The sequence below is a fragment of the Mauremys reevesii genome, linkage group 1 (genome assembly GCF_016161935.1).
Source record: "Mauremys reevesii isolate NIE-2019 linkage group 1, ASM1616193v1, whole genome shotgun sequence".
Lineage (NCBI taxonomy): Eukaryota > Metazoa > Chordata > Testudines > Geoemydidae > Mauremys > Mauremys reevesii.
The window spans coordinates 323,896,508-323,924,256 of NC_052623.1; the positions used below are offsets into that span (position 1 = coordinate 323,896,508).

Consider the following 27,749-nt stretch of genomic DNA (forward strand, 5'->3'; position numbering starts at 1 on the left):
TTCTCTTAAAGCCACAGTAACACCATCTCTCTATCCCTTTAATTTTCTCTCTCTCTCTCTCTCTCACACACACACACACACACCATCTATCTATCTATCTCAGAGTTATCTTAAGAGCTTTCTGTAAGTCTTTTAACAGTTCTCCTTTGACACAATGACCATCTACCTTCTATTTTTGCTGTATTATTGAAGTTGTTATTACTTAGAGGAATGGTATCATTTTCATTTTCTTGATGCTCTTGTTGCTGTACTATATCATTTCTTCTTTCAACTGAGTCTAGCCTTGCAGGTAACAATTGCAAATGTCTCCAGTTTTGTCTATCTACTTCACAGTTATTAGTCATGACATCATAAGATTCAGGTGCTACCTCTTTTGTTACAGTGGTTTTCTGAGCCCAATTTCAACCACTATAGATACATACGCAGTCAGTGTTCCTGCTAATTTTTCCCACTCATGTGCGGAATGTATTTTGTTATGTGCATCAATATGGAGGTGGTGTCACACATCATCTCCACATTGGTGCACATAAAAAAATTCATGTGATGGAGGTGGAGCTGAAGTGTACAAAGTGTGGGAGGGGGTCAGGGCTAGGGCAGAGGGTTGGAGTGCAGGGGGTGAGGGGGTGAGGGCTCCAACTGAGGGTGTGGGCTCTGGGGTGGGGCCAGGAATGAGGCGTTTGGGGTGCAGGCTGCCCTGAGACTACGGTGGGGAGAGAGGACTCCCCCCAGCTTTCTCTCCCCGCAACCAGGCTGGTGGGGAGAGGCACCTCTCCCTGCTGCAGCAGCTCTGGAGCTGAGGCCACAGGATAGGATCCTCTTTCCCAGCTGTGGCAGGTCCAGGGCTGGGCTGGGTTGGGGCCGGGGAGCATCATCACTCCCCACCACAGCCTCTCTCCCCACTGCACAGAGCTTAATAGGCTGCTGCACAGCCGTGTAGCTTAGAGGGAACTTAGCATACACTTATCGTTTGGTTACAAATAAAGCCCGCTGTCATAATAATTCCTCTGACATAAACTCCACTGATATTTATACTTATTCCTTTCCTTATATTTTTCTTGAAAAAACATAGGTAACCTTTTTCTAAACTTTCTGTTAAATAACTGTGCAAGCGATAAATCTTGTTGTAATGGTAATGTTCTATAATTTAATAATGCCAAATATAAATCAGTATTTGTTTCTTTAGCTTTTGTTAGTACAGTAATCTCTGTACTATTTTAACACCATTTTCAACTAGCCCATTAGATTTTGGGTAACCTGGACTTGATGTAATATGTTTGGAATCATATGCTATGGCAAAACTTTTAAATTCTTGAGTATGAAATTGGGGTTCAGTCATTACCATATTGGGCATGCCGTGCCTTGCAAATATTGGTTTAATTTTATTAATTACTTGTGTGGCACATGTGTTTTCTAGTATAGATATTTCAGTAAAAAGGGGAAAATAATCAAGAACTATAACATATGCATATTTTTTATATTCAAATAGATCTAAGCCTACTTTAGACCAAGATCCTATGTTTTCTTGAATGTCATAGATTGTTTAGACTGAACAATTCTATATTTTGATGTATATCAAATTGTTTTCTATAACCCTCTATGTTTTCGTTCATTTATGACCAATACAGAACATCGCTTGCTCTATATTTACATTTGTCTATGCTGCATGTCCCTCATGTATGTGTTTTCACATCTCTGCCATTAACCCTAAAGGAATTACTATGCTATTACCTTTAAGCAAAATTCCTTCAGTTACTGATAAGTGTTGAATAAACTGATTATATGGCTTCGGTATCATTTTTATAGCTTTTTTTAATAGCTATAAACATGCTTTGTAAATTCTCATCTTGTCTACTTGATTGTACAATTGCTTCCCATACTCTTTTTGATATAGGACACAATTTTTAAGTACATATACAGTACCACACCTTGGTCACATCATAAGTTCTAGAAAGAGTATCAGCAACAATTAATGATTCGCCTGATGATATTCTAATTTTAAATCATATAAATACAATTGAAAAAATAATCTTTGTAACTGAGGCAGTATGTGTATCATGGTCCTCTTTGAAATATTAACTACAATGTTTATGATCTGTTTCTGCCAGTACAGACTTACCATATATAAGTATGTAAATTTGTTTGCATGCCAAAAGCAATCCCAAAGCCTTCTTCTCTATTTGAGCAATTTGACATTCCATTTTTGACATAGCTCTAGATGCATAAGCAAATGATTTGCATAGATCACCATATCTTTGTAATAGAACTGTTCCTAGGCCTTGTTTGGATACATCTGAAGACAATTAAGTCTGTTACTATCAAATAGTTTTAATACTGGGGCTGTTTTTATTAGTTGCTTAAAGTGCTTAAATTCTTGTTGATTTTGACAGTCCCATTTCCATTGATTATTTTTACAAAACAAACCCCTTAAATTAGTTTTTTTCTGCTAGGTTAGGTATATATTTTCCTACAAAATTAACCATACCCCAAAATTTCTGTAATGACTCCTTATCTTTTGGGTAAGCATTATCAATGGTTTGTGTTCACTGTCAATCAATCTGTAATCCCCGACTGGTCAGATTTTCTCTGAAAAACATTTATTCTTGCAATCTAACTTTACATTTGTTTTTGTTAAGTTTCAATCCTGCTACTTTTGCACTAGATAATGCTTTAATCTTATATCATGCTCTTCTAAAGTTCTTGCCTATATTGTTATATTATCTTTGTGCATTTGTGAACAAAAAAACATTTTTTAAAAAATATTGCTCAGTGAAATACCTCTGGAGCTGACCATAATCCAAAAGGTAATCTTTTTAAAACATTAATGTCCAAAAGATGTGTTAAATGTATATAGCAATTGACTTTCTTGCACCAATGGATTTGACCAAAATCCATTCAAAGCATCTGAAAAAGAGGAGTATTTTGCTCCTGACATTTGTCCAAATATTTCTTCCCTAGTAGATATTTTTAAATTTTCCCTTTTAACATACGTATTTAAGTCTTTTTGATCTAAAACATAAATGTAAAGTTCCATCTTTCTTTTCCATTATATTAAGGAACTTACTCATTCACTCTTTTAATTATATCTAAATTAGCTAACCTTTCTAATTCCTTTTGTACCCTATTTATTAAAGCTAAGAGTGTTTTTCTAGTTGCATATATAACTGGTTTCTTTGTTTCACTTAACTATATTTTTGGTAAATTGCATCCAATTTACTAATGCCAATGGATAACTCTGTAAATTGATGTTCTATTTCCAGTGTTTCAGAATCATGAATAGACTGAATTTTACCAATTAGAGTTAGTGCTAAATATGTTTCTAATCCTAAAATAGAAACTCCTCATCCCCTAACTACTACAAATCTTATGTCCTCTAAATTTTCTTTAACTATGACCTTTAATTCACAAATACCTGTAACAAGAATGTTTGCATCACTATAAGATCATAAATGAATATTTATACTTTGTATTTGTTCTTACTACAGTTTTTACTTTTAGACATTTTGTATTTTCCTCTGAAATTACATTAGCTTGTGCACCTGTATCTATTACATACAAAATAAATGATGCATTAGTAGGTAGTGTAACTGTCCATTCCTCCTTGTAGTTCACAGAGGGGCTCTGTTTCAAAATAACCAGAAACAAATTTTTTTCATCTGTAATGTCAACTCTGTTTTCCTTATTCACTATCTTCTCTGAGACTTTTGAATTTTGAACTAAACGTATGTTTCTGAGTTTTTCCAGATTTCTCTGTTTACAAATGATTGCTAAGTGATTCTGCTTCTTGCAGATAGGACAGGTTTGACCATATGCTGGACATTGTCTAGATTGGTGCCTTCGTCCACATCTAGAACATTCTTTCATATACTCATATGTTTGAACTTTAACACTTTCACTCTCTTTTCTTCCATAGACTTGTATTTTTTTCACTTTTCCTTATTAATTTTATTTTCACATCAGTTTGTTTTCTTTCTAACATGTGCAATAGTTGGTGATTAAGTTCAGCAGTCTGTCAAATACTCATTGCTTTTTTCCAGACTTAAAGCTGGCTCTTCTAACATTCTTATTTTTACACTGATATCTTTTATACCAGGGATCTGCAACCTTTGGCACGCGGCCCATCAGGGAAATCCACTGATGGGCCGGGACAGTTTGTTTACCTGCAGTGTCCACAGGTTCATCCGATCATGCTCCCACTGGCCATGGTGTGCTGTTCCAGGCCAATGGGAGCTGCGGGAAGCGGCGGCCAGCACATCCCTCGGCCCACACCACTTCCCGCAGCCTCCATTGGCCTGGAACAGCGAACCGCGGCCATTGGGAGCTGTGATCGGGCAAACTTCCGGACGCTGCAGGTAAACAAACCATCCTGGCCCACCAGTGGATTTCCCTGATGGGCTGTGTGCCAAAGGTTGCTGATCCCTGTTTTATACTCCTCACAGTTTGATCTTTTATCACTTACTAAGATTCTGGAAATTACATGTCTGGCTTCTGATCTATAGATTTGTTAACTTAAAAATCTTTTCCTCCATTTGATTTCTTGAGTGAAACTGAAATCTTTCAACATTTTAATTTCTTTTTGGTAAACCGTATTCCTCAAAAACGTAAATAAATAAAATAAGGCAAACGTATAGTCCGCTCATTCCCTAACATTAAGCTCAAATGAATTATATAATGAAATTGCTCAGTATCTGCAATATTCAAAAAAGACGGCAATCTTTTGTTCATCTTCCTTATGAGTAGATACCGATGCTCCCAAAAATAAATCAAATTCTTGTTTAAACCTTTTCCAATTTTCTGCAGCATTTCTTGACAATTTTAGAAATGTAGGAAATCTTAAATGATCCAACTTATTTAATTCAGACTTGTGTTTCCTCTTCTGCATAATTTTTACCTCCGTTTTTTTTAAACTAATTCCAGTTCTTTTTATCAGTTCCTTCACTCCTGATACAGGTTGATCTATCAGTCTAGCCTAAAACCAGCTGCCTTCTTCCACTGTCAGCTCCCACAGCCTGACGATTCTATTCATTCTCTTAACACGACAGTAAAACCACGGTAACATCTCAGGGGTTGTGTAGGACTGAAAGCCCAATTTTATAGAACAGTGGTGGGCCCCACAATGCTGTATGTGCAGAATCATGGGTGGTAAAGAGGCGGCAGGTTCAACATCCACAGGTGTTTCAGATGAGATGTCTTTGCACCATAGAAAGAGCTACACAAAGGCACAGAAAACTATTAGGATGGAAGTCAAAGTCTGATGTGTCTGACAACATCCAGCAAGTGCAATTTCACTAGTTCAGACACGTATAGAGGATGACTGAAGAAGACTGGGTGAAGATAGCATGGCAGGAGTGGGTGTTAGGAAAGAGACCCTGAGAAGCTGAGGAAGTGATGGATGGATTGCATAAAAGAAACTGGTAAGCAAGTGAATCTTAATGCTGCTTTAGACAGACAAAGATGGTGGATGATTGCATGATGACCTGATCCCCAGACGATGGGATAAAGGAAGCAGTTCTTCTTTGGTTTAAATAAATGTCATTTCTTTTAGAATATACAAAATAACACACAAAACCACAATAACCTATGAAAATGTGCAAGACAAGACAGTCAAACCCACTAATTTTTCATAACACTTATGAGTGAAGTGTAATTGATGGTCTGCCAAACCACCCAGATACTGCAAATGAAGTTTCTTACGTTTTGTAAAAAAGGCAGAGAGCCTTTATTTTTCAGATCCTGTCAGAACTGAATGTGCAAAGTCACATCCAGGAGTGATTTCACATTGATGAGCCCAAAATATCTATAAAGATGCACACAAAATTGGGAATGTAGAGCCAAAGTTGCTACTTATTGAGTTCCAGGTTTAGTTACAGTCATACACGTAATCCTGGTCCTCTGCATTTAATTCCCGCCCCCCCCCCCCACACACACACACACAAATGAAAGTATGGGATCAAGCTTGATCCTGCACACACTTACTGCAGTGGATACTGCTGCTTTCTCCCCTCCCACCCCTCCATAGTCCCATTGGTTTCAAGTGAAGACACAACCTCTTTGGGGCAGGGACCACGTTTGTACAGTGCTTAGCACAACGCAATCCTGAGCCATAGGCTACTAGGTGGTACTGTAATATAAATAACAACAGACTCTATTTTATCACTGCTGCCTTAGCTGCTACAGAAATCCAGTGATTTCTTGATAATTTAGTATTTTGATTCTGATTAAGTTCCAGAGACATTCTTAAAATCATATCAAATAGAGATGTTCGAGAACACTCCTCAGTACAGTTTGGTACCCACCCCTCTTTGGGCCAGATTTTCAAAAGAGCTCAACTCCCACTATTGGGACTGGGTTTTCAAAACAGCTCAGCTCCCACTTAAGGATCTAAATAAAGTGGCCAGATATTCAGAAGTGCTTAACACCCAGTGTCCCCAACTTTTGAAACCTACATATTTCATTTAGGAGCCTAAATGGCAGCTGAGCACTTTGGAAATTCCTGCCACTATTCAGGTGCCTAAGTGGCACTTGTTGGGTCCTGAGCCTTTTTGAAAATAGGTGCCTTACTGTATAAACAGTGAAAGGTTCTTCATCAACTCTATTCATGTCATTTTTAGATTGCTGTAATTTCTGTCCAGAATGCATTGACATTTTTGCAGCTCACTTACCAGCTCTGTTACGTACTGAGAGGCTTGGAAAACAGTCATGGAAACACTATAATGTGACAGCTGAAACCTGATCCTTGCAAACTTGTTATTTTGGTTTATAAAAGTCAGGAATAAAAATGGAAATTATTGTGGGTTTTTTGATACATTTGCAAACCCTGCAATCAGCACAACAGGATTTATGACCTGGCCTACTTTTACTAGACTATAGCTTAGTAAAACAGTCAGTTTCACCCTTCACTTCTTTGTACTCAGGAAGATGTCTTTCCTTTCCAGAAGATAAAACACTAAAAGGAAGTGCTTATTAAGATCAGGGGTTCTCAACTTGAATATCATGCTTCCCACCGGGGAATCACAAATGAGTGTCGGGGTCATTATCATATGGCTAAATAGGAGGGGTGGGTCTGAAGAAGTCAGACCCCTATATAGAAAAGATTGAGAAAACACTGAGTTAGATTATGTCATTGCAAGTTTAAATGTCACTAAACATTCTATTTTGCAGTAAGAATATTGACTTATCTTAAATATGTGACTGGGATGATTTTACTTAATAAGAAGGTTAATACATAAAAAGAATATTTAACATAAGAGAAAATATTCTAAAGACAAAAAATACCATTACTTCTATTTGTCTAGAAGCCTAGTATAAAGGATTTCTTTAAATATTGGCCTTGGGTTATTTAGACCTTTCTTTGCATTGTTAGGTGCACCTCATCCATTATTATTAACAGGCATTCTGCACCCAGTTCCCTGAACATCCAATTATACATGTCTCTCCTCCCCACAATACCACAGATATCCTAGAGCATTTGGACAGCATTTTGGATGTCAGCAATGTAATTCCTCTCTATTTCCTGCTTTTGCAAGAAAAAGAACTATAATTTGATTCCCTCATTACAGTATTTGATCAAAGAGATGAAAATATATCTTTAGTTATGTGATCTCAGTCTGTGATAATCTCAAAGATCTTTTGGACTTCTCCTCAAGGATACGCTGTTTAAGTAATTAGCCATGCTAGAGGCGGGAAAGGATGGAGCTTTCGCTGGAAATTGCTAATACGTGAGACGAGCATAGTTCTAAATGGAGATAATTGTAAGGTGGAGGAGAACACGGAGTTCTGTCATTTATGTTCAAACAAGTTTTACACACTTCCTCTGCAAATAGGCAGAATGTGCTTTTTAAATGTATTTGTATAAAAATGGGCTGTATTGGTTTTTCCCTTGTCCCCTGAGGTATCTAAAGACCTAATCCTCCTCCCATGTAAAGCTCCAATTAACTTCAATGGGAGCAAGACCAGACCAGAAGAGAACCTGACCTCCTACAGACTATCACTGGCCTTTGAGACAGCTAATGGCTTTTTGCCTTAGCACCAATACATCTCATTGGCATTTTGTGAGATGCAGGAGCTGAAGAACCCAAGTCTGAAATGCTTTTGGATTGGACCAATGGGAGAGTGGGAAGTTGGAAGCTGCTTGGCCCCAGTGGCATGTAATGGCAAAACACTGAGTAGGAGCTATGGGCAGACACTGCTGATCAGAAAGGCAAGGGAAAGGAGAAGAGACACATTCCAAGACACAAAGCTGGATGTCCCATCAGAGTTCTCCAGTCAGAACAAGTTTCTGATGTTCCCTCTCCTCCGAAGGAGGTAATGGTGTATAGCTGTAATAATTTTGTGTCTTCACCAGACTCCTCAAAAGCCCATAATCACCAGAGCATTAGTCCAAACCAATTCATTTCACACTATTTCTCTGACTCCATACTGTGATTTCTTTTAGCAGTTTTACTAAGGACATTTCTACCTCTTTCCATCTACTTTGGACCATGAACAAAATTCAAGGACCAGCACAACTGGAAGTTACGGCCTCAAAGTTACTGCCCAAGGTAACTCAAACAGAGCAATCCATTCAGACTAACCTTTCTATATTGTGACCCTGATTCTCCTGTATATTCCGGCTGCTTTGTGCCACTCAGTAACTAAACCTGGTGCATCCAGCTTCTGGCAGATTCCCCCAGAAAACTGGGGAACTGTGTGTGGGGCAAAGCCACCAAAGTGGATCCTATGCTACCGCCAGTGCAGAAAGCTGAGAAAAGAGGACATGTTGGGGCATCTGTACACCCAGTTGGTTCCTGGCTGCCATAAGGACCATTGAAATTAATTCGCAGACAATTTAAGTTAAAGTAACCTTTGGGCCCCTTTAATTACACCAACTAATGGCCTTGTATTTATGATGGCTGCCAGTGGATCCCAGGGGCCCTTATGGTAGCCATTGACCAGCCCACGTCAGGAACAAAGGCCTGCCACTGAGTCTCCAATTTCCAGGCAGACTAATGAACCCATGAGCTACAGCAAAACTGACTGATTAATCAATGTGCCTGATTGGCTGAGGGGAACCGGAAGGTGTGCTCTTAAAATCATCATCAGCAGCAGGTTGCTGGATACTCAAAGCTTATACCTGCAGTTCCAATCACTCCTGTTCTCTGCCTTGTTCCCAGCACTCTCCAGTCTTGCTCAGTTCCTGAGTCTGGCTCTCACTGCTGCTGCTTAAACCATTAGACCTTACTGCCCACACTCTGGTCACTGACCGCTCAGCCTAAGGCTCTCCTGGCCACATTCCCTTTTCCTCAGAACCATCCTCCAATCTTCCAGCCACAAAATGGTTAAAATAGGAGATTCTTTACTAGGGGAAAAGTGCTCTGGGTTCAAGACTGATTTACCCCAATGGAGTGGCATAAAGCAGTCCAAATGAGCTAGTGAATCAGGACCATGATACAGAAAGAGTTGACTTTGAATAAATTCACGAGTTTGGAAGGTGTTACTTAAAACCACCTTTGCACACACCCCCACTTCTGGACTTGCACTGAGCTCTCCAAAGTCAACTCAAAAAAATCAGAAGCAGTTTCTTTGAGGATGTTTATCAAATAAAATGTTTTGATTCATCATTAATCCTACAGAGCATTTAATTTGTTTCTTAGTTTTTTGAGAAATCATTGCTCTATGTAAGAGTGAGTAGGCCACTTGTGTAAAATTACGCCTTACATTTCTCTCTTTCATGGCCAGACTCAACAATACACTGCAGCTTCTTTGCGCTGTTTCATCAATATAAAGCAGGTAAAAGTCTGGCTTCACTTGTGCATTTAGATGGGCTAACAGCTATTTTTCATCGCTTCTGTGGCACAAGGCAGCTGGACAGGGCTGCCCAGAGGATTCAGGGGGCCTGGGGCAAAGCAATTTTGGGGGCCCTTTCCATAAAAAAAAGTTGCAATACTATAGAATAATATATTCTCGTGGGGGCCCCTGTGGGGCCCGGGGCCTGCGGCAAATTGCCCCACTTGCCCCCCGGCAGCCCTGCAGCTGGAACATACTGGTGAACCTGGTGAAAAATCTTTATTCGTAAGTCAATCTTACTAGTACTCCAATCATTTTTGCTCTTCTCTGAACTCTCTCCGATTTGTCAATGTCTTATATATATTGAGGCACTGAGTACTGGACAGAATATTTCAAGTCTTACCAGGTCTATACAGAAGACTATCTCTTGAATTCTTTGTGACTTGTTTGCCTTGGTTCTGTCTCTTATGTATAACCCTAAATTACACTGGCCTCACAGACTCTTACCTACTTTCTGGCTCACTTTACATCAAGGTCTTCTTCCACTATCTTTAGCTTTCTCCCTCCCACTGAATATTTCTGCTCGAGAGTGTTTTCTCCCAACCTCCCCTAATTTGCAATCTGAAAAGACTGCAGGGAATTTTGAAGCCATTTGGGGTTCTTTAAAAATGAGAATGAGTTTACAGTGGTTTTATTGGTAGCTATAGCAACAAGCAATGATTTAACAGTACTCTGAAGCATTTATTATTTCATACGTGATTTGTTGTGAAAAATGTGAAAGAGAAGAACAAGAGGCTGCAGTGCATCTTAGGAATACACTATCTTACTCCATTCATTAGCATAGAATGATGGCAAAAACCCAGCAGGTCCAGGCAATATTATCCTTCCAAGTTCACAGCTCAGAAACTGCAATATGTAAATAACAATGGAAAAGTATCAGAGGGGTAGCCGTGTTAGTCTGGATCTGTAAAAAGCAACAAAGAGTCCTGTGCATGTGTCTGACGAAGTGGGTATTCACCCACGAAAGCTTATGCTCCAATACATCTGTTAGTCTTTAAGGTGCCACAGGACTCTTTGTAACATTGGAAAAATAACTTGATTTGAATTAGTACAGCACTGGCTGCAAATATTATTTCATGTACTTTACTCGGTTTGCTAATTCAAACTTCCATCATGACAGGAATTTGCTATGGAATCTTAAATGTGTCTTTCAGTGCTTACTAGTAGACCAGAATGGTTCAGAAAAGTTTGCCCACCTTTCAAACATAGGCAGTTTCTGAGGCCTGGTCTAGTGGTCTACACTACAAGTTTATGTCAAATTTAGCAGCGTTAACTCGAATTAACCCTGCACCCGTCCACACAATGAAGCCATTTACTTTGACATAAAGGGCTCTTAAAATCGATTTCTGTACTCCTCCCTGACGAGGGGATTAGCGCTGAAATCAATATCGCTGGTTCAAATTAGGGTTAGTGTGGATGCAATTCGACAGTATTGGCCTCCGGGAGCTATCCCACAGTGCACCATTGTGATTGCTCTGGACATCACTTTCAACTCAGATGAACTGGCCAGGTGTACAGGAAAAGCCCCGCGAACTTTTGAATCTCATTACCTGTTTGGCCAGTTGAGCTCATTAGCACAGGTGACCATGCAGTCCAAGAATTGAAAAAGAGCTCCAGAGCTGGACCAAACGGGAGGTACTGGATCTGATCGCTGTATGGGGAGACGATTCCATGCTATCAGAACTACGTTCCAAAAGATGAAATGCCAAAACATTTGAAAAAATCTCCAAGGGCATGATGGAGAGAGACCACAACAGGGACTCAATACAGTGCCACGTGAAAGTTAAGGAGCTCAGACAAGCGTACCAGAAAACCAAAGAATCAAACGGATGCTCCAGCGCAGAGCCACAGACATGCCATTTCTATGCTGAGCTGAAGGCAATTCGGGGTGGGGGCACCACTACCCCACCCCGACCGTGGATTCTGAGGAGGGGATACACCCCAAGTTCCATAGACTCCTCTCCCAGATGCTCAAGAACGCAGGGTCCCAACTACTCCACCCCAGTGGACAGCCCAAGCAACAGAGGGCTGGCATTCAACGAGTTTTGAAGTGGCCTTTTCGTTCCCTCCTCCCCTCCTCCCACACCCCACCCAGGCTACCTTGTCAGTTATCTTCCTATTTTTATAATCAATTAATAAAGAATACATGTTTTTTAAACAATAGTGACTTTATTTCCTTTGCAAACAACCTGTGATCGAAGGAGGGAGGGTGAGTGGCTTACAGGGAATGAGTCAACCAAGGGGGTGGGTTTTCATCAAGGAGAAAAACAGAACTGTCACACCGTAGCCTGGCCAGTCATGAAACTGGTTTTCAAAGCTTCTCTGATGTGCACCACTTCCTGGTGTGCTCTTCTAATCGCCCTGGTGTCTGTCTGCGCGTAATCAGCGGCCAGGCGATTTGCCTCAACCTCCCACCCCGCCATAAACATCTCCCCCTTTCTCTCACAGAAATTGTGGAGCACACAGCAAGCAGCAACAACAATGGGAATATTGGTTTGGCTGAAGTCTGAGTAAAGTGCACCAGCAACCCTTTAATCATCCAAATGCACATTCTACCACCATTCTACACTTGCTCAGCCTATAGTTGAACAGCTCCTGACTACTGTCCAGGCTGCCTGTGTATGGCTTCATGAGCGGGGCATTAAGTGGTAGGCTGGGTCCCCAAGGATAACTATAGGCATGTCAACATCCCCAACAGCTATTTTCTGGTCTGGGAAGTAAATCCCTTGCTGCAGCCATTTAAACAGACTAGTGTTCCTGAAGACGCAAATGTTATTAACCCTTCCCGGCCATCCCACATTGATGTTGGTGAAACGTCCCTTGTGATCCACCAGTGCTTGCAGCACCATTGAAAAGTACCCCTTGTGGTTTATGTACTGGCTGCCCTGGTGGTCCAGTTCCAAGATAGGGATATGGGTTCCATCTATCGCCCCACCATAGTTAGGGAATCCCATTGCAGCAAAGCCATCTACTATGACCTGCACATTTCCCAGAGTCACAACCTTTCGTAGCAGCAGCTTAATGATTGCTTTGGCTACTTGCATCACAGCAGCCCCAACAGTAGATTTGCCCACTCTAAATTGATTCCCGACTGACCGGTAGCTGTCTGGCGTTGCAAGCTTCCACAGGGCTATCTCCACTTGCTTCTCAACTGTAAGAGCTGCTCTCATCTTGGTATTCTGGCGCTTCAGGGCAGGGGAAAGCAAGTCACAAAGTTCCATGAAAGTGCCCTTACGCATGCGAAAGTTTTGCAGCCACTGGGAATTGTCCCACACCTGCAACACCATGCGGTCCCACCAGTCTGTGTTTGTTTCCTGGGCCCAGAATCGGTGTTCCATGGCATGAACCTGCCCTATTAACACCATGATCTCCTAAGCACCAAAGCCTGCACTTTGAGAAAATTCTGTGTCCATGTCCTCATCACTCTCGTCACCGCGCTGCCGTCGCCTCCTCCTTGCCTGGTTTTTCAGGTTCTGGTTCTGCATAAACTGCACGATAATGGGTGAGGTGTTTACAATGTTCATGACTGCTGCATTGAGATGAGCAGGCTCCATGCTTGCCGTGGTATGGCATCTGCACTGATAAAAGGCACAAAACGATTGTCTGCCATTGCTCTGGGGAGGGGTGACTGACGACATGGCTTACAGGGAATTAAAATCAACAAAGGGGGTGGTTTTGCATCAAGGAGAAACACAAACAACTGTCACGCAGAATGGCCCCCTCAAGGATTGAACTCAAAACCCTGGGTTTAGCAGGCAGTTGATTTCACGGAGGGAGGGGGGGAGCATTTGAATACAAAATAAATCTGGTCTATTTCTTGTTTTGATCCACTCCATCTATCTTTTACATTTTAGGCTGGCAGCAGACAGTAGGTGCTCGGCAGAAGATGCTGCATTACGACTGCTAGCCATCGCCATCTCCTGGGTACTCGGCAGAAGATGTGAATGACCTGGCTGAGTCACCCCTGACTGACCTCACCGAGGTCGGCTAAAAGAGCACCCAGGAGTATGACGACGACAGATACCAGTCGTAATGCACCATCTGCTGCCAAAAGGCAATGAGCTGCTGCTGTGTAGCAATGCAGTCCCATGTCTGCCAGCACTCAGGAGACATACGGTGATGGTCAGCTGAGCGGGCTCCATGCTTGCCGTGGTATGGCGTCTGCACAGGTAACCCAGGAAAAAAAGGCGCAAAACGATTGTCTGCCGTTGCTTTCACGGAGTGGGGGGGGGGCTGACGACATGTACCCAGAACCACCCACGTCAATGTTTTTTTACCCCATCAGGCATTGGGATCTCAACCCAGAATTCCAATGGGCGGGGGAGACTGTGGGAACTATGGGTTAGCTATGGGATAGCTACACACAGTGCAACACTCTGGAAGTCGACGCTAGCCGCACACCGCCGAATTAGTGTGCTTACTGCAGACGCATGCAATCGACATTATACAATCTGTTGCCAAAAATCGAATTCTGTAAAACTGGAGTAATTCCGTAGTGTAGACAAACCCTCGAGGGACATCATCAGGCTGAGTTTTGTCCAGTCAGTTTTACTTCCAAGACAGTAACTGCCACTACAGGAATTATGCCTTTCTGTAAAGATAACTGCCCCAATAGAAGGCATCCAAGAATTACATAACCATGCAATTGATCATTTAAGCAGCAAGAGCCAGAATGCCCCCTACCAACTGTAAAATCCTTGAAAGGGAAGGGAAAGCAATGAGGCTAGCTTAACTTATGATAGCCTTCTCTGAAGTACTTTTTTTTGCACTGATTTCCTTTCCTAAGGTATTATACAACATATGCCCCGCCCCATGACTATTCATAATAACTGCTGGAAGGTGAATATATGGTAAAGTTAGCCATACTCATCAGAGCAGTCAGCAAGCCTAGCGGTACGAACAGAAATTGCTAGTATTGAGCAAAGTTCAAAAAGATCAGTTCAGACAAGTTACTGCAAGTTCAGATAGATGACTATATAAACCTTAGCAGAAATCTTATAGAAACTGCCTCTCTGATGTTATTTCAGCATTCATGCCAGAACCAAGAATGAAAGAACCATATGAAAATGAAAATTAATCACAAGGAAGAGTTTACCAGCTTTTCTGAACTTAAACAAAGAAATAACCCAAAACGACAACAACAAAACCTTCACTGAATTTAGTTCAAATTCTCGGTGAAAGTTTCTGTAGATCTTATTTTATCAAAACTAGTTAGTCTGTCCCTAATAAATGGCATAAGAGCTCTAGCCAGTGCTCATGTGCTTCTTGGGAGTATTGCCTACTAATCATGCCACTTCTAAAAATGTCAGGAAAGAATGCAGTGTAGATACTCCACTGAATCAGGTAATTCAGTCCTGCACCATCTTTCTGTTCCTTGAGATGGAACCAAATCAAAGCCCAGGATCTGAACACTCTGAAACATTGAGAAAGTTTGAACAGAAATTTCTGGCTTGGATCACTGGTTCTTTTAGGAGTTGAGCCTGCATCATTGAAATCAATGGAACTTTTCCTACTACTTCAATGGGAGCAGAATGAGACCAATAGTGCATTCAGTCCTTTACATTGATGGATGTTGCTTTACTTATGCTTTATTGCCATTTCTTTTCAGATAAGTATAAGATAACATTGCATTGAAGGCACCTCAAATTTCTGTGGCGAGCAGGCCTGTTTTAAAGAGCAATTGCCTCATTCACCCTGGTTATCAGTAAGTTAGCTGGTGTATTTCAACATGATACACAGCCTCAGAAAAGTCCTGGTATTCAAAAAGCAGAGATGATTCTTTGTCCTGTGGAGACATTGATTTTTGCTTCTTAGTGGTAACTGTTTGGTCAGGTGTCTCTCTGCCCAGGTTAAAATAAATCTCATGTAATCAGGAGTTAACAGGAGAACCCCAGCACAGCATCTGGCAAACCACTTTGCAGAGCTCCGATACTTAGAAACACATTACTCTTCCCCTATATTTGGTAACTGCTGGCCAGATTATGCCCTCCCTCAGAAAAAACCACAGGAGAAGGCAAAGTAGTGGAGGCGAGGGGTAGAGGGAAAACTTCTGCAAGCTTCCCCTTGTGGAGATTTCCTGGCAACGGCCCTTCTGATGGAAGGGGCTTGAGGAGTTATCCATTTTGGAGGCTGCATCCTCTCCCAAACCCGTGAATAGGGAAGGGACCATTTCTGTGTGGAGCCTGGAGCCATCCTTGAGCTAGATGTCACTCTGCGCACTCCCTCTCAACTAGACAGTTGAGCTCAGCTGTAGTCATGCTGCCATTGGCTGGGTTGCGTTGTGGCTGCTCCACCTTCTCCTGGCCACATTCCCAGAAATTATAGCACTCATGGTAGGGTGACCAGATGTCCCGATTTTATAGGGACAGTCCCGATTTTGGGGTCTTTTTCTTATACAGGCTCCTATTACCCCCCACACCCTGTTCCAATTTTTCACACTTGCTGTCTGGTCACCCTAACTCATGGGGACCTCTGGCTGATGGGCATTCACATGGAGACAGGGCTGCAGGAGACAGTGTCAGAGGTGCACTACTCCTCATTCTGTGCAGAACAGGGACCTCCAAGACAACTCAGTGAAGGATGACTAAACAGTAGAGAGTCTTCGAGGGCAGGATAGCATGGGGGTTCCAGTGCCAGAGTAAATAACCAAACCAGATAACACTACAAGTAGCAAAGTCAAAGGACAAAGTTCTGTACCATTATTTTGGTCTTAATTTGTTGACCACTGACTGTGCTTGAGGCTATGGAAAAAATCAAACTGTATTGGTATAATGTAGACTAATTGACATAGCATGTATTTCTTCTCCTAAAAGAGTTCCTTGTAGTTTTTAGAGCTACAACCCAATCAAATACACAAGATGCTTACAGTAAGGGTGAAAATACAGGCACTGATCTGTAGAGTGACCAGCACAATGGGACTTTGATCCTGACTGGGGCCTCCGGGCACTACTTTAAAATGACTGTAAAACCAATGATAGATAATAATGATACAAGCAATCTGAAATTCCTGCAGATAATTAGTGGATTCCATATCCACAAGAGGCAATTAAGCTTTCATATCTAAGGTTAGTTTATATGACTAGTTACATCATGATACCTTTACTTCAGCTCTGCAATTAAGTCTGTCACAAAAGCTCTTATTTTTTACTTTCCCACCATCCACCCTGTAAGGAGGTGAGACAAGGCAGACATATTTCAGCTATTACTAATGGTGAGTAATGAGCTACATTTTATTTTCCCAGGTGCATTATCTCTTTAATGTGGTAATAAACCAGAACTTTCATTTTGTCACTGTCATAACTTAGGATTTTTTATTTTTTTCTTAAAAAGGGGAAAAAAAGAAAAGGAAAAAAAAGCCATGCCATGACGCTTACCTAGTTAGTCAATCCATTTTTTAAAGGAACTGAGTTAGTCCATTTCATTTTAATGCATAAACTTGAAAAAAAAATCAAAACTGTATTACATAACTTTGTCACTTTCAAATGTCCCAGTTAGGAGTTTCCAGTTACAGTACTTCTGTCCCTTCCATTTATTTTTCTCCTCTTATAAGTTTCTAGCTGTTTGGTTACTTCTTTGCTTTTTATATCTAACAATCCATAACGTGTATCCTAAAACAAGGTTCTCTTCCTTTTTCTTTCTGAGCCCCCCCACCCCTCCCCCATGCCATAAAAACTCCACGGCCCACCTGTGCCATAACAACTAGTTTCCAGCATATAAAAGCCAGGACCGGCATTAGGGGGTAGCAAGCAGTGCAATTGCCTGAGGCCCCATGCCACAGGGGCCCCCAGGAAGCTAAGTTGCTCAGGCTTCGGCTTCAGTCCCAGGTGGAAGTGCTCAGGGCCCCAGGCTTCAGCCCCATGCGGTAGGACATCAGCTTTCTTCCCTGGGCCCCAACGAGTCTAACACTACCCCTGCTTAGCGGACCCCCTGAAACCTCCTCACAGCCCCCACAGGGGTCCCCAGACTCATGGTTGACAATGACTGTCCTAAAATATAAAAGAGTTTAAACATTACAAATTGCTCTTTAAATGTCAAACTCCTGTTTAATAGGCACATGGGTGGTTTTCCAAAGCAAACCTCCAAACCTTTGGACGGCCAAGGATCATTATAGAATACCTACCCCATTGCAGGTCTCCATACTCACTAATTTCAGCTTTCTTTGGTGTAAGAATGGCTCCTTACCTAGATAGTAATTTTCAAAATGTTTTGTGCACCTGCACATTCCACTGTAGGTGTATGTGTGCACAAGTTGAATTGGCAACTTGCCAGCAGCAATGCTAGCAGGCTGCACACGTGCTCCCACTATCCTCATGTGCCCCGCTGGGAGTATAAGAGGGCATGGTCGCCATGTCTCTCTCTGTTCTTTCACACCACTGGAATCAAATACCTGAAGTAGAAGGGAAGGTGGAATATATTTGTACACAAAACATCCTGAAGAACAGTTACTGTACTGTTAAGTAGCCATTTTTTTACTCCTTGGAGTTATTGTGCACATATACATTCCACTGTAGGTGACTGCCGGTGGTGGAACTTTGGACTACTTGAAGAGATTGCAACACTGACTTGCTGAAGTTGGCATTGTCTCAGGAAGCTTGAATAATAGCATAGTGTTTGGTGAAGTTATGTACAGATGACCATGTTGCTGCTTTGCAAATTTCTGTTATAGGAATGTTGCTCCAAAAGGCTACAATGGAATGAGCCCCAGTGGAGTGGGCTGTTATCCTAGGTGGGGAAAGACATTTGCCTGATTGTAGCACAGTTAGAGGCAGGAATCGAGAAACACTGGACTGTAAGGGGTTGTCCCTTAATCCTTGCACTATAAAGCTACAGAAAGTCTCAGAGAGGACCAGAAAGAATGTGTGTGGCCCAGGTAAAATGCCAGAATGCTCTGAATATCCAAGGTATGAAGCATTTCTTCAGCCTTGGAAGAATGAGGCTTCAGAAAGAACCCTGGAAGATGAATAGTCTGGTTAAGGTGGAATGCTGACCTCACCATAGGCATAAACAGAATGCGGCCTAAGACTGACCTTGTCTTTGTGCAAAAGGAGGGTCAGCTAAAAATGCTTGTTGTTTGGCACCCTTCTCACAGAAGTAATTGTTACCAAAAAAGCCGTTTTCATCGATAGCAACAACAGAGATGTTGTTGCCAATGGTTCAAAGGGGAAACTCATCAAGTGAGACAGTACTAAGTTCAGATCTCATGAAGGCACTTGATTGGACACAGGAGGCTACATGTAAAATTTGGGATTTCAAGGACTGCAAAAAGTTAGAAAAACCATCCATGGAAGGTTGTTTTACAGAGATAGATGCTAGATGGACTGTCACTGAACTGACAGAGACCAGAAGATTTCAGGTGCAGCAGATAGAATGTTTAAACTCTATGGTATTTGGTGATAACTGGTGAGATTCTTCCAAGATTGATTTTTTTTTTCAGTTTGCTGCATACATGGCTCTGGTAGAATCCTTTCTGCTGCTCACCAAAATGACCTGGACATCTTGGGAGAAGAGTGTCTCCTCATTGCTTCGCTGGAAATCATCCATGACATGAGATGGCAAGATAGTAGATTGGGGTGCAGTGACTTGCCTAAGTTTTGAGACAAGAGGTCCTTGACCAGGGTGCAACTATGGATGCTGGAACTGATAGTTGATGTAGGTCTGTTTAGTAGGACTGTCTTGGCAGGCAGGCACCAGAATTAAGGGAACCTTGTCTCTTTTTAGCTTCCTGATGACCCTTGGAATCAGAGGAACTGGGGAGAATACATGCAGCGGATAGTTTGACCAGGAAAGAAGAAAAGCATCTGTCATGGAAGCTGAGCTGTGACCAACCCTGGAGCAGAAATATCCTGCATTTGTTGTTCAGGTTGGTTGCAAAGAGATCCATTCCCATTGATTAAAATTCTGCTGCAGAATGTCTATTCTTATTGACCACTTATGATGGTTGATGATGTTGCTGCTGAAGGAATCCACAATAGTGTTACTCACTTCTGGAAGGTGAAAGGCTTTTAGAGAAATATTGTTCTTTATACAGAAGTACCACATGTGGATCACTTCCTGGCACAGCTGAATTGACCTTGCACCATGCTGCTTGTTCAGATAAAGCATAGGAGCGGTATCATTGGTGAAAACTTGAACCACCTGACACCTAATGATGGTAATGCAAGCCCAGTGAATAGCTTGAAGTTCCAGAACATTTATATAGAGTGAAATCTCTGGAGGTGTCCAAAGTGCTTGAGCCTGAATTTGACCAAGATGGGTCCCCCAACCCAGGTGGATGCATCTGTTACAAGAGTCAGACCTGGTTCTGGTGGCATGAAAGGAACTGTTTTGCATACATTCTGAGGGTCCTATCATCAATCCAGGAACTGAAGCACTCATGGAGATATGCAAATCAGCATGTCCAGCAAATGTCTGCTCAGAAGATACTCCAAGTTCAGACAAGCCTGCAGACATCTGAGGATAAATCTGGCATGCTGAGTCATAGATGTGCATGAGGTCATGTGTCCCAATAGTTGCAGACATGAACATAATGCTGTCCTTGGGTTGGAGTCCTGCAAATCAAGGGCAGCATACCAATCTCTAATATCTAAGGAAGGGATAACAGACACAAGGCTGACCATCCTGAACTTGGTTTTCTTGATTACTGGTTCAACTTTCTTAGGTCCAGAACAGGTCAAAGACTACCTCTCTTTTTGATAATAGGGAAATACCAGGACTAGAAACGTTCCCTCTCTGCTGGTAAAGAAATTCTTCTATTACTCCCAATTACAAAAGAGACTGTACTTCCTGAAGTAAAACAGTCTCGTGAGATGGCCCCTGAAAAGGAATGGGGAAGGTGGGTCCAGGAAAGGATGTAACATTCCTTTACTGTGCTGAGCATCCACTTGTACAATGTAATCTCTGTCTATGCACTGTAAAAGAGAGTGGTCCCTTTCAAATGGTGGAAGGTGAGAAACGGTTGGTATACTGTCTTTGATTAAGATGTCAAAATGACTGCTTCAAAGCTGATGAGGTCTGGTGAGAAGGGCCTGCTGTAGATTATGCCAATTGGTGACATCTAGGAGGCTTAGATCTCCTTGTATATATCCTAAGGTCTCAATTAATCGAATAATCTCTATTATGCTGGAAGCCCAAAGCGTTTCTTCTTTGTTAGTAGGTTGCAGATGCTTAGTGAATGGCGAGTTGTACAGGAGTCTTAATGTCCACATACAGCCATTGTTCTTTTGAACCAGTCTGGATCCTTCAAACAGTAATTCTTTTTATTATGTTTTCTTGCTCTCTTGGGATGCCAGAGGCTAGCAGACAAGAAGAGTATCTCATTGAGATGGCTGTGGCCATGGAACATGAAGCAGTGTCAGTTACGTTGATAGCTGCTTGAGGAGATGTCTAGGCAGTGAGGTGTCTTGTACTGAATCTTTTGGACAATTTGTCTACAAATTTCAAAATTTCTGACACATTAATAAAGGTAAGATGGGACAATGATACCTGATAATTTGACACTCTTATTTGAAGGCTTGCAGTGTTATAGGCCTTTCTGCCATATATGTCTAGTCTTTTATACGCCTTATCTTTTGGAGTAGCTTTAGGGAAGATAGCCCCAGTCACTCATTTGGCTGCTGAGACCATTAACGAGTTAGAGAGGGGGTGAGTAAAGGAATAACCAAATTCCAGCTAGGGGATCTGGTAATACCTGCCCACCTGTTTTGCAATACATGGAATAGAGGCCAGTATCTGCCAGAAGGTCTTGGCAGGTTCCAGTGAGGCTTCTAACAGTTTGTCTAGAGTGTTTTGCATAAGTTTTGCCTGCACACCTAGAGATGTGTGCACCTTCACCATAAGGTCCTGAAATACTATAAAAACCTAAGGGTGAGGAGATGCTGATTATGGAGTGATGGCCTCATCCAGGGAAAAGGAAGAAATATGGGGGGGGGGCGCATCTAGGGGTTCCTCTCTTGCCTCCTCTTCTGTGCAGTCTAATAAAGGAGGATGTTGAGAGACTTCAAGAGGATCTTCCCTAGTAGCAATCAGTGTTGGAGAAGGTGATCTCCTCCTAGACTAAGTCTCAGATGGGGGCCTAGATGCTTTTGAAGCAGTTCAAGATGTCCAAGAAGCTGAAAGAGTATATTCCAGTCTTTGTACTGCCCATGATGGTGGACACCCGCTGGGGCCTCCTGGTAAGAATATTGATCTTATTTTATGGTCCCTAGTGCACCAAGTGTACAGAGACCTGAAAGACCTAGGAGGAGAGATATATTTATCATGGTGAGAGTGTGAAGAGGAGGAAATTTAGCTCGTCAGTGAATGGAGGAACAGTTCCCGCAGGCATTGGTGAAAGTCTCCACATCAGCAATACACAGTGCTGATCTAAAGGTACTGATGTTAACGATGTGGCAGAGCTGGTGGAAGCAGGAAAGGCAGTTGGAAGGCTGATGGAGACAGCAGAGTTGACATTGACTCTGTAACGCTTGCCTCTGCCGGTTCAGTGGTAGTAGATGTTGACAGTGCTGATGTGGTCAAGGCTATCCTGATCAGTGCTGGGAGATATAATAAAGGAAAATCCAACAGAAGGAGACATAAAAGGTTCTTCACTACTGCAGTTTGGACGGCATCAAAATCAGAGGCAAGCGTTACAGTGCCAGTGCTTGTGGCACTGGACTTGGCAGTGCTGGGGTCAAGTCTATCTGATAACAGCAAAGACATCAGTCTTAACACACCCATTACAGTCACAAGCAATGGTGCTGGTGAGTGTCAGTGCCTGCCACCAGACCTCGACTTGGCACAAGAGGACTTTTCAGATTTTCTGTGGAACAAAGAATGAAACTTTGATGGTCTGTCAGTCTCAGAGGATGAAGATGACTTTGGCTGCTTCAAAGAGGCTACCAGAATATAAGTGGTGTTTCTCACTCAATTTGGGCTTCGAAACTAAGGCAGCCAGAGGGCCATTCCTTACCGATAAACTGTCGGTCCTCTTGTGGTAAGGGTCAGTCTCTGAAGAGGGACTCATCACCTTTTCCAGGAGATGCACCTTAAAGCAGAAATTCCTCTGCTTCTTTGTCCTCATTGGAAAGGAGGTACAAATAGGAAATCTGTCTCTCACAAAATCCTCACCCAAACAAATTAGGTAGCTTTTGTGCTTATCACTAACAGAGATCATGGCCCTACAGTGGCACATTGCTTGAACACTGGGGATTCTTGCATAATAAACCCCCAGAATGAGAATACTAACTACCTAACTAAACTATACAATACGTACACTCAAATTAACTACAACTATATACAAGTAAGAGCTATTTTCTTTTCTAGAGGCTGCCTAATTAAAAGTGAAGAGTGATGTGAAGCTCCCACTCTCTCTCTGGATGGTAAGTAGGAAGCAAAAGGAAGGTGGAGACCACACTCTTTACGGCCTTTGCTCAGCACTAGAGGATAGCCTAGAATCCTCAGTCTTTCATTTACTGCCCTGTTGTTTTGGTATATCTGCTCTGGACTTACAAATAAATACCGGTAATAAGGTTATTCCAGTAGTGTCTAGAGACCCCAAGCGAGATTGGGGCCCCATTGTGCTGGGGCCAGATCCTCAACTTTTGTAAATCTCTGTAGCTCAACTGAAATCAAAGGAGCTATGACATTTTACACCAGCTCAGGATCTGGCCATAGCAAGACAGTCCATGCCTTGACGAGCTTACAATCTAAATAGACAATACAAAGGTGCAAGAAACAAGAACAAAGAGGGAAATTGACTTGCCCAAGGTCATGTCACATAGCAGGAAAATGGCAGAGCCAGGACTAAAATCCAGGTGCCCTGACTCCTATTCCTGAAGCCTATTCTGCTAGACCATGAGCCTTAACCTTGCATCCTCTGTGTTGCTGAAGCTGATGTAAGGTTTTCCCAGTAATGACTAAAGGACCAGGCTGCTTGTATATCATTGTAAAATGGACACCAAAAATATATGCTGTCATCCTGCCAGTTCTCCTTCTCAAGCCAGTCTAAAAGTCTAATCAAGGAGGAGAGGCCTGAATATATAAAGTAAATTATCGGAGATACATTTTTTTTGTGAAGTTTTACACTTATTTTATGTAACATTTTCAAAGAATTAAGGCATTTTTTTTATTATTCTCTGAACCTTCCTACTCTCCTCGCAGATTCTGTGTTCTCAATACCTAGCTTCTTTTTGTTTGTTTGTTTTTGTTCCAAGGATTGTTTAATTGATGTTGTCATAAAAATAAAATTTACAACCACTTATTTTACCTAAAAACAACAAGTGGAACATTAAATACAACTAGCTTCAAGTTTATTAGTACTAAATGTTTCTGAAGTGTCTAATATACCTCAAATCATGAGACCTGGGCATTGACGGGGCTGGGGAGAGGATTAGGGTATCTTCTGTGTATGGATCTCACTTTTTTCATGGGGAATGAGGATGGTGAGAGGACAGCTTCCTTGCATCAGTATCTCCACCTTCCTAGGAGCCTGCAGGGAAACTATCATTATGTAAGGATGATCCACACAAGGCCAGGGGTGTGGTGATTTGGTGGGCCAAGATCATGGGTTGGAAGGGCAAGTAAGGAGGAGGAAGCAACCTGAGAGACACAAAACAAATGCAAAAGCACAAAGCCTCTGGACCTCATCTCCTTCCCACCCTCATAAAACAATGGAGTTTGTGGGCAGACCCCTGGTTCATTCCAGGGTGGGACAAACCATGGCTCATTTGGAGTGAATGATTATGGGAGCAGCATTCTCAGAGGAACCTCACCATTAGCTGCTTCCTATGGGTTGAGCAGATGTAACATGTAATTTGTCTCAAGGTGGTTAAACTGGGCAGGCCATCCAATGTTTAGTGCTGGGGAGGCTACACACAGAAAACTTCCTTTGATCACCTGGAAACTGCAGACTTTAGGAGCAGACAAGGCCAAATAAGTTATCTAGTCCATTTCTCTGCTAGAGCGGCATATTAAATTTTCCAATGCTTTGTTCAGTCTAGATTTAAATTTCAAAGCAACAGAGTGTCCCCATCATCCTTGGGAGATGATTCCACAGCTTGATAAGATAACATTGAGCCATATTGTACAATTTTAAGCAGAAATGCTCTACTTAAAAATCTCTTTCACAACATAGCCCATTCTCAGGAAGATGTCCGGGGAATTTTCATTTTACTTTATTCTCATACATTTTCCCCCACTCTACAATAATTCATCTCCCTCTTTGCATCTTGTAAATATTTGTAAACAATGCTTGTTGTTGCTTAAGCATGCTAAACAAGCTAGATATTATTTTGTTCTCCATATGTCATTCCCTCTGGCCCTTTTATCATTTTTGTAGCTCTTTTCTGAACTTCCTCTATTTTCTCAAAATCTTTCTCATAACAGAGTGCCAGAATTCAGTGCAGTATTTCAGATGTGTGCACCGTAAAGACATACAGAGAAGAACTATTAACTCACTGCAGATGCTTCTAGAGAAAGGGTGGTGCAGTGGTTTAGGTGCCAGCTCCACCACAGCTCCATGGCCTATGTGACCCTGGGCAAGTAATTTAGTCTCACTGTTCCTCAGTACCTTACCTGTAAAATGGGGATAATACTTATCTCACCAGACTTGTGAGGATAAATACACTAAAGATCACAAGAAGCTCAGATACTATGGTACTGGGGGCATATCCATACCAAAGACAGATAGCTATACAGTAGGGAAGCCAGAAAACAGGAATGTTCTGTGACAAATGGAGGTTTTAAAATGTTTCATTCCACATCAGAATGAAAATGAGACCTTTTAATTTTTTTAAGTGCAAAAACCCCTAGAGAGGAAAGAGAGAGACACCCTCCACCCCAGAATACCAATAGCTAGTGATTAGGGCACTCAAATGGGATATGGGAGATATATATTCAAGTCAATCAGGCAAAGCAGAGACTTGAACCTTGGTTTTGCTGAATAATTCACAACCAGTTCTAATATGCAATCCAAAACTGCACTGGCTTTTTATACTGCCATATCTCTGAAAACCCAGTTCTATTTGCTCTCCACTATCATCCCTATGTCTCTCAGCATTACTGCTTTTTCCACAATTCCACACCCTTTAAATAGGTGCATATTTTAGTATTTTCTCCAGAAATAATAGCTTGCAATTTCCACAATTGACTGTGGTGCTTTTGGCACACACTTCTATGCTTTTATGTGGCTTTGTTTTATTGCTGTCTTTGCAACTCCTCCCCCATCCCAATTTAGAATCATTTGTGAATTTCATTAACATGCTATTAATTCCCTTTCCAGATCATTAATGAAGATGTTAACTGCTACAAGACCTAACATTGATTCGTGTGGTGCCCTACGAGATGCTTCTTCCCAATTCAATACGTTGCCATTTATCACTTACATTTGTTAATAGACTTTCAGCCAGTTTTTAATCAAGGCAACAAAATTTGTAATACCGGTTGTTTTGAATTAATTTTAGGGAAATATCTTTTTAAAGACAGGGAATCAACTATTTTACTAAAGATCAAAACATTCTATCAACTGCATTCCTTTCATCTAGTAGGGGTCTGATTACCCAACCCTTACTCACACAAGCAGTCCTTATTTACATGAGTGAAGATTAATTACAAAAGAAATGGCTGAAATAGAATTGAGACAAAATTTTGTAATAACAAAAAAATATCAAGCTTTGTTCTTTATAAACTTGTGCTGTTCTTTGTTGCTTCTGGTTCTTCTATGGAAGTTTTTTTGTTTTTCTCTACAATTTCTTCAGCTATTTTAGTACTGTACAAATTGACAATAAACAGACATACTGAATTTTCAGGGTGACGCCTTGTTCCATTTTTGGTTTGATTGCAGTGTATACTGAGTGAATTCCTGGCCCCATTGAAGTCAAGGGGAAAACTTCCATTAAGTTCAGTGGGGCTAAGATTTCACCCATACTCTTCTATCCTACATTCCAGTAACGGCACTTTCCCTGAATAAAGTTATCTTCAAATTCCAAATGATGCAAATTAATTATGGGTTCAGACTGTTCTGAGTCCAAATTTAGCCCTATTAGGCATCTAAGCATGCTTATCTGGGAGTAAGACAAACTATACTAACACTAGTGTTAGTTGCCCATACAGTTATTGTGGCAGCATGCTTCAACCATGGTGTCCTTACATTATACAGCAGGTTACTTGGGCTGTACTATCCACAGGGCCGCCCAGAGGATACCGGGGGCCTGGGGTCTTTGGCAGCGGGGGGCCCTTCCGTTCCGGGACCCGCCAGCGAAGTGCCCCGAAGACCCGCGGCGGGGGCCCCCCCGCTGCCGAATTGCCGCCGAAGCGGGACCCGCCGCTGAAGTTCAGCTCGGTCTTCGGTGGTAATTCAGCGGCGGGGGGGCCCCGCCGCGGGTCTTCGGGGCACTTTGCCGGCGGGTCCCGGAACGGAAGGGCCCCCCGCTGCCGAATTACCACCGAAGACTGGGCTGCACGTCGGTGGCGGGTCCCGCTTCGGTGGTAATTCGCCAGTGGGGGGGTCCTTCCGCCCCGGAGCGGAAGGACCCCCCGCCGGCGAAGACCAGGAGTGGAAGAAGCTCCTGTGCCCGGCCCCGCAAGAGTTTTCCAGGCCCCCCGGAGCGAGTGAAGGACCCCGCTCCAGGGGCACCGAAAAACTCTCGTGGAGGCCCCTGTGGGGCCTGGGGCAAATTGCCCTTCTTGCCCCCACTCTGGGCGGCCCTGACTATCCATGGCAAAAATCTAATAATACCTTGATACCAGAGATCCCTTTTTATTACCTCTGACAATAACATTATGTAGTGATTGGGGCACGGGCAGTCATGCCTGATGGTTAGAGTCAGGTGCCAGAGACAGCATCTGGGGGTAAGGCACAGGAACAGGGGCTTGGAGTAAGGCAGAAACAAAGAAGAGACAGAGGTCTGGGATAATGACAGGAACACAGAACAGGCAGGACAGCAGGACCCAAG

At 42.2% G+C, this 27,749-nt stretch overlaps 1 long non-coding RNA gene across 5 annotated transcripts; it reads left to right on the top strand.

Annotated features, from left to right (window-relative positions):
* On the top strand, nucleotides 1–26,578 carry LOC120389199. 5 transcript variants are annotated; one of them, XR_005590841.1, is made up of 8 exons: nucleotides 1–289; nucleotides 2,768–2,801; nucleotides 5,201–5,411; nucleotides 16,993–17,032; nucleotides 19,540–19,681; nucleotides 21,111–21,283; nucleotides 23,122–23,177; nucleotides 26,078–26,578. It is a non-coding gene; the product is annotated as an uncharacterized LOC120389199 (long non-coding RNA). The 5 variants fall into 5 exon arrangements; XR_005590835.1 differs by lacking the exon at nucleotides 2,768–2,801; XR_005590847.1 differs by lacking the exons at nucleotides 2,768–2,801; nucleotides 16,993–17,032.
* Nucleotides 26,579–27,749: the final 1,171 nt, after the last annotated feature.